The sequence below is a fragment of the Neomonachus schauinslandi genome, chromosome 4, assembly GCF_002201575.2.
Source record: "Neomonachus schauinslandi chromosome 4, ASM220157v2, whole genome shotgun sequence".
Taxonomy (NCBI): Eukaryota; Metazoa; Chordata; class Mammalia; order Carnivora; family Phocidae; genus Neomonachus; species Neomonachus schauinslandi.
This window is the reverse complement of record NC_058406.1, coordinates 85,955,913-85,964,336: the sequence shown is the minus strand read 5'-3', so window position 1 is coordinate 85,964,336 and position 8,424 is coordinate 85,955,913.

The window sequence follows — 8,424 nt, the reverse complement described above, 5'->3', positions numbered from 1 at the left end:
TAATTTAGTTCAACTAAGGTCAGAGAACATTATACGATCTGTTAAGGTTTTGAACGTGTTAATATTTTATGGTATCAAATCATGTGTTCACTGTTTTAGTTCTTGGGATGGGAAAGATAGAAAATCTTCCAATTTTTATCCATAAAGACAGATTTTTACACAGTTCAAAATCAAAAAAAGTGTATTAGGACATTAAAATTTCATGTGGAGCAATTGTGAAAAAAATTCTAAATATGTTGCTTTGGGGAGGGCAATAAGAAAACAGCTGCAATCAGGCGCCTGGGTGGCTCAGTCGTTTAAGCGACTGCCTTCGGCTCAGGTCATGATCCTGGAGTCCCGGGATCGAGTCCTGCATCGGGCTCCCTGCTTGGCGGGGAGTCTGCTTCTCCCTCTGACTCTCCCCCCTCTCATGTACTTGCTCTCTCTCATTCTCTCTCTCAAATAAATAAAATCTTTAAAAAAAAAAAGAAAAAAAACAGCTGCAAAACACTGGATTAGAGGTGTTCTGCTATTTTCATTCAAGTTATGATATATATGTCATACAGAAAAATGTAAAACAACAACAAAAAAATTACAGGCCCTATGTCCCAAGACCCAGATTTAACAGATGTTAACATTTTACCAAAATATTCTTCAAATACTTTTTAAAAGAAATGTACAATATATAGAGAACTGCCCAATTCAAACCTCAATCTTTCCCTTCCATCCTTTTCTTACACAGCAAGATATTATATGTCTCCGGAGAATAATTTTAATGGTATTTTGTGTATCTTTTTCTAAGCTCTGAGAAGTTTCATACAACAAATTAATCTCTTGCTCAGACTTTCTTGAATTCTTAAGATTTTCAAATATCTTGGTATATCATTGCTATGTCATAATTTGAAAAAATTAAAATTTCTTGTGTAAATACCCCTTTTCTCATTGTCAGTTGGTGCAGTTTTTAATGGATATAACCCCTTTTAATCACAGATGTTCTAAAGTGTTGTTTGATCCCCTAGCTTTACCCCAAGGCATTAAAGCTTATGCTTGTTGGGTGCAGGGTCTCCCTTTCCCAGTATTTTTTTTTTTTTCCTCCAAATTTACGGAGTTTGAGCTATTTATTTTAGATTCCCTACTGGCCTTTACATGAATGTTATACCTCTACAACAGTTTGCTTTCTGACAGATACATAGTAGCTTAAGTTCTTGGAGTGAGAACAGTATTCCTCCTGAGGATCATCAGTTAAGTACCTAACACATGTGGCTGGCTCTCATCTCTCCTAAACAATCATACTAAGGTCAATATTTTTGTTTTATATGCAATAATAAGTTACAGATCTAACAAAGTATCTTATTAACTTACAGCAAAATTTAAAAAAACCTCCTCCATTACTCATAATGGGAAGTGTTCTCTTCTTACAGAGTGGTTAAGATCAAATTGCTACAAGTACTCAGTACAGTGCCTTTTGAATTTTAGGTGCTTAATAAATATTTCCCCTTACTTCTTTTAAAAGCCTTGATATCGGGGTGCCTGGGTGGCTCAGTCGCTCAGCATCTGCCTTCGGTTCAGGTCATGATCCCAGGGTCCTGGGATCGAGCCCCACATCGGGCTCTCTGCTCCACAGGAAGCCTGCTTCTCCCTCTCCCACTCCCCCTGCTTGTGTTCCCTCTCTTGCTGTGTCTCTCTCTGTCAAATAAATAAATAAAATCTTTAAAAAAAAAATAAATAAAAGCCTTGGTATCTCTTGATACTGATTTTAATAGAATCTCATTTGCATAGCAAATACTTTCCAAATCATCTAAAGCAGATCCTGAATGCTACTGCCTTTTGTTTGATTTACCTAATCAGGATTATGCTGATTCTATTCATGTTACTAATAGTAGGAGGCAGAGCCATGCTAGGTTGGGATGAAGAGTACTTGCATTATTCTGAGTGACTCCTTAAATCTTACACCATATTTGCCTCACTTGCCTCATACTATTCCCAGCCCTTGTGTAAGGCATAAGTGGAAAATCACCATGTGGAAATATGAGTTTTATATATTATATACACTGTAGTAAAACATTTGTTTTTGGCTGTGTAGTACCTACTTTCTCTCTTGATTTCATAGCTCTATGCTTTTCCTTTGGAGAACAAGGCTTTTAAACTCTCACTTCATGTGGCTTATATGAAACTTCACTCCTTCTATCTTAAGGGTGACATATATGACCCATACTTAGTCTGTAAGAGTGCCAAATCCCTCCAACAAAAGGAAAAAGTACTTATTTCAAGTTTATTTCATTTAAAGTAACTAAAAAATTCCATGATACACTAGCTGTTAGGGCTTTTGCTACAGGTTTAAATTACTAGTACTTTTCCATGATGAATTTTCTTTTTTTAAATCTAACTGAAAATGAACTATCATCACAATTATCAGGATAATGGTTAGCAGCTCCAGGCACAGCTCTGTCTAGTTTAAAAAAAAAAAAAAAATCTGTACAAGAACTGGAAATGCTTCTAATTGGACCTGTTTGGGTCATATGCTCAATTAATGAAATAGAGTGGAATGGTTGTGCATTATCCACAAACAGGTTAATTCCTAGACACCAACGTTCTTACACTTTGGTCAAAGTCTCATGGTTCAGTTGTGGTAAGGAAGTGTGGAGGCCTAGGACAGGCAGTCCCAAATGTGCCACTCTGGCATACTGATTATTAAGAATGCTCTTCCCCTTCCCACCGTGTCTCCAGAAAGCAGGAAATAAATCTCCCATGTGAAAGGCACTCTCCCTGAGATATCCTTATCACCAGATAGGGAATTCAGAGACAAGAAAGTTGTATAAACAAGCCTTGTTACTTTTAGTAATTTACAACCACCGCCCAAATTCTGTTTAGAATCCTTTACTATTTAAAGCTTCAAAAGGTTAAGTTTTCTTTATTTTGTCAGTTCCTTGCTGATTAATGTCTCTCTGTGTTGGAGTAGGCAGTTAGGTTCTAACAAAATACCTGGAGGCCAGCAAGGAGGAAGTTATGGCTAGCTCTTGGGAAAATCAGAGGCCTGTGCTGGCACCATTCCATAAGAAACCTGATCAAACCAGACAGGCCCCAGAAGATGGATGCCATGACAGGAAACCCCTGACCAAATTAGGAAGAAAAAGTACAAAACCCTGCTTCCTGCCCCAAGTAATACATATTCTACCCTCTAGTTAACAACTGTCAATAAAAGATAGAAACCCAACCTTCAGGGCACATAGCTCGTAGCTCGCTCACTCTCTTGAGCTCACTTACTCTCCTATCTCTAGAGTGTACTTTTCACTTTATTTATTTAACATATAATGTATTATTTGTTTCAGGGGCACAGGTCTGTGATTCATCAGTCTTACACAATTCACAGTGCTCACCATAGCACATAACCCTCCCCAATGTCCATCACTTTTCACTTTATATAAACTTTCCCACTTATGTCACTTACCCACTGTTAACAGAGTGTCTCCTTGAATCTTTTCTCAAGACAAGACAGAGAACTTTCGGTGACTCCTTCAGGATGGGCTGGGTTGAAAACCCAGGGCCCAGGGTCTCTGCAGTTCACCTGGCAACATCTGCTTAAAATGTATAAAAGCATAGAACTTGGACATTTCTTTGAGACTCAATGCTACTATTAGGCCTCCATGTACATGTAATTCTAATTTGTTTTTTCCTACTATTAATCTGTCTCATGTCAATTTAATTCTTAGACCAGTAAGAAGAATCTTAGAGGAAATTTTTTCCTCCCCAACACCTGGCTAGTTGGCAGGATAAACTTCAACTGGCTAAATATTGTTCACCCTGGGATTGCTGTAGCTGAGAAACTCTGGGTAATCTGATAAACAGCTAGCAAAAGTAAGATTTCTTACCATGTCAGCCTCCTGGTATCTGTCTGCAAGATCTGGTGGGACAAGAGTGGTTAGAGTCCTTTTTCTTTCTAAATTTAGCATTAGCAGGAAAAAGTATTTTTGGAAATACTCCATGGGCTCAGCATCTCTGATAAATTCGATAGAGTACTCTTGGTTTTATTAATCCATTTCCTCCCCAGAGATGGTCACTATTTTTGTCTTTTATGTTGTTATAAAAGGGAATTCCTATAGGGAAATACCAGCATAGGCCCTTATAAGCCTGCTGTTCAAACTAACATTATAGACTGTTGAGTTCATAGTTCTTATCAGATGGGCATATGTTTCGACAAACTTTGCTGTGGGTCCCACACGTAAAATCTGGATAAGGTTTTTCCTTTTGTCTTGAGAACTTGATTTTCTCTGGTCTCCACCATGCAGACAATGCACTTACTGGGGTACACCCTGGTAGCCAAGTAAGAGTGGGGTTTTGAGACATAAAGTTGCTAGCAACACTGTCTAGCCATGACAGCCCTCAAAAAGTAAGTCATAAGAGGTCCCAGTCCATAAGGGACTTTTGTGCTCTTAACCTTTGTTGCTTGTTAGTGCTAAAATGTCCCATTCCAGTATATTGCACCTGCCTGGTGTCACAGATTAGTAGGTCTGTTAACTGGAGGCAATTCAGGTTTTTGTGGGTGATCAAAGACACTGTTTTCACTAAAGCATCCTTATTGCCTGTGTAAAAAAGGCATTTGCTTTCTCAGACTATTTCTGGGAGTAAACTTGTGGATCATGGGGACTATATCATCTATGCCCTCTCCAAGGATGCCTCTTGCACCCATGGTCTAAGCCTAGAAATTGCCCCTGGGTCTTTCCAAAAAAAAAATAAATAAAAAGGCTTCTTGGTTTGAGTTGCTATTAAAATTAGTAAGAGCCTACTCATCAATGGTCAGACATGAAATCTTTTAAATTGGCTACATTTCAAAGGAAAAAAAATCCTTATACAGAGCTCTCAATTGTCTTATTAGTATACTTACTAGGGGTAGGGACTTAGGGACTCCCTTAACAAGGTGAAAGAACAGAAGTTAGACTTAAGACAAAAACTGATGTCCACATCCAAGGTAAATTCCCCTTCTTAAAAACCAGCTCCATCTGCCTGTTTTAACTTACCCTTCCTTATAAGATTTACATAGAGCACTCCAGCCTAAACTCCAGAGTCAATGTATATACATTACTCATATAAATGCTAAAACTCATGAAGTGAATTTAACAGAAGCACTGAAGACAAGTGATAGGGCTCACTTTGCTATTTCTTTCTTTCTTTCTTTTTTTTTTTTAATTTTATTATGTCACTTGGCTATTTCTTACAACTCCTACTTTCTAAAGCTCTACAATCAGGCTCTGCCAGCTTCAGGCATTCTTATGCCATGTCCTTTGCAGATATACCCTGGATTCCCACCTCCCCTCACCCCCCCAAACCCAGGAGGGAAAAAATTTCATGTCCCTTGGATAGCAACAAATCTTGTAACTCATAAAGCCCAATTTTACCTCCACTTTCAGAAGAGCCCACCAAATTTAAAGAGAAATTGGAAAGATTCACATCCTCCCCACTAAAAAAGAAAGAGATGACCATAATTTTTCCTGGCCCTCCTACAAATGAAGAGCAGAAGACTGATATTCAGGGGCTAATAGAAGCCAAGATTGAATTGTGAAGAAAGAAGGCTTTAGTTAACATGATTTATACAGACTTTTTTTTTTTTTTTTTTTTTACAAAGATATAAACCTGATTCCCACTTTAGGTGGAAATCTCCCTGATCTAAGGAGTCAAGTTTAGTTAAAAAAGCTGATCAATCTCTTGATATTCAGGCTGTAATTCAGTTTTTTCTGGGAATTAGCAACAACTTTGCCTGGCAAATCTCTACAAAACCAGAAATGCAACTCTAGAAGCAACCCCCGCCATCTCTACCAATCCCAAAACCTCACCTATTCCTCTCAAAATGCTTATAGGTACTATAAAAAATCAGGATACTGAAACAGAATTGTCCTCTACTTAAAAGAGGAAGGTAAATTCTAAATAGCAATTACCCTATAATTCTTAGGGAAAAAAAAAAAAAAACCTTACATTCTTTGTCCCTTATAGTTATAAATCTTCTATCTCTGAAGTGTACACACAGCCCACAATTGCCTGAGTAAAGGAAAAAAAGAAGGAAGTAGATATTTTTTAAAAATACAAACTGCAAAAGGGTTCTCTTGCCCCTTTCTCCTCAAATATTAATAATGGTAAGTTTTCTGCATCTGTCAGTATGTGTCTATTGTGGATATATGGCATTTTCCAGTTAGATTTGCTCAAATGATTTTGTAGAAGAGCTCTATTTGATTGGCTTAAAGAAAATTAAGCACTTATATAAGTTTTGCATTCATAAAGATTCTCAAAAATAAAAAAGAAACACAATCCAAATGAATTTCAAGTTCACGTGAACTGGGAAAATATTCAGTATTAAAGCTAACTTAAGGTTGTTAAGAAATTATGAATTACGCCTCATGTCAATTTAATTCTTAGACCAGCTAGAAGAACCTTGAATAATCGAGGCAATTTTTCCTCACTCAGAAGCAATAGAAGTGTGGGTCATTACATTGGCAAGATAATTGAAGTCTTGTCGAAGTTTTGTCTAAGACATCAAAATCTTTATGCCACCTGGAATTGGTGTGAGCTGAGAACCACCACAACCACTACTATAAGAGCTAATATTTATTGAGAAGTTGACTACACACACACACACCCCAGACTTGTTTTAAGTATTTTATATTCATCAAATCATCTTTACAACAATCCTACCACAAGTATTGATTATCTCCATGGAAACGGATAGAACCTGCCCAAGGCAATAAAGCAATTAAACCTCAGAAACAAGATTTGGTGTCAGAATCTACACCTATAAAACCACTGTAATACACTAGTTTTCAGTAAATTAGGCTGAATTTCCTGTCACTGTAGAAAGAGTTTTATAAACTGATTTTTTTTAAATATTGCTTTTTCCATATCTAACAGAATTGTATGTTCTAAGAGGTAATTTTACTTAGATCTTGGCTCACTATTCCTGTCATAATTCTTAATAATTTCAAAATCCACTTAGATGATCCTTTTCATACTCAAGTTTCTCAATTTCTTTAATTCATCTCTTTCCATGACCCTGTTTTCACTTAACTACCATGTTCACATTCTAGAACTTATAGACACTAATTACTGTATTCTCTCTGCCTTTGTCAATTTGTCATGTTATTCTCTTATTTGGACCTCTCAAATTTCTACTTCCTACCTCTAGTAAATAACTCCAACATTTCTTCAGTCATACTGCAATCTATATATAATTGATCATACCATTTTTCCATTGTTTCTCAACCTTCATTTTCTCACTTTGCTCTTTACCCAGATCTCTATGTCTTTTCTTTATAATCATTCCCTTGAGTATATCAACACCTTTTCCTTCCTCCCACTTTGTTGTATTCATCTAGGAAAATTCCAACTTTGATTAAATTCAACTCTTGTCTACTCAGTGATGGCACCGAGGCTAAACATCATTGGAGGAAAACACAAAATCATTTGACTAGTCTCACTTAAATTAACAGACTTCAACTGACCACTTTAAGTACTGTCTAGCCATCCTTCTAAGAATCTATTCACTCTGTCACTTTCCTAAGTGTCTATTATACACCTTCTTTTCTTTCCTCAATCCAATACTCTTTCCCTCTGTGACCTTGCTTCCTATTTCACGGAAAAAATATCATACAACTTTTACATGCTCCTCCTACATATCCAGCAAACTACAAGTATCTAGGCCTACACAATCCATCCTTTCTCCCTGCTATCAATGAGCCATTTACACGCCCATCCTTAAAACTAACTCTTCTATTTGCATACCATATCTGTAGCTCCAACAATATCCCTCTCCTTCGTGCATCATATTTGTTTTTTCCTCTGCTGGGTTAGTCCTACTGGATTAGTCCATACAAACCTGCTATATCTTCAATCTTTACAAAACAAAATCAAAACCCTCTTGATACTATACCCCCCTGCATTAACAGCCCATTTCTCTATCCCCCCGAGAGCAAGACTCTCTAACATGGTTGTCTTCAATTCTCATTATATTAAATTCCTCTCTACCATTCTCTTTAATATGTCCTCTCATTTCTTCCATTCATCAGATCAGTTTGTCAAGGAGAGATCTGTCAAGAACAGATCTGATATATTTCACCACCCCTTCCTACCTGAGATATTTTCTTTGTTTGGTTTGTACCTATTCTTTATATACCTGACATCTAAAAATGAGCATGTTCTGGGGTTCACTTCTCCATACTTCTAATTCCTATCTTTAAAATTCCCATTTCATTATTTCACAATGCTAGGAGACAAAAGCTGTGATTCACAAAAGCATTCCAACAAAGACCAAGTCTCTGGGCATTGATTCTGGTGAAGTTATTATTATATACTCACAGGACAGTACTAATAAGAACAAATTAAATATAGCAAAGTTTTCTTATTAACACATAGCTGAAGCTAATTTCACTAAGATAACACAATACTTTTGTATGGGAAACATTT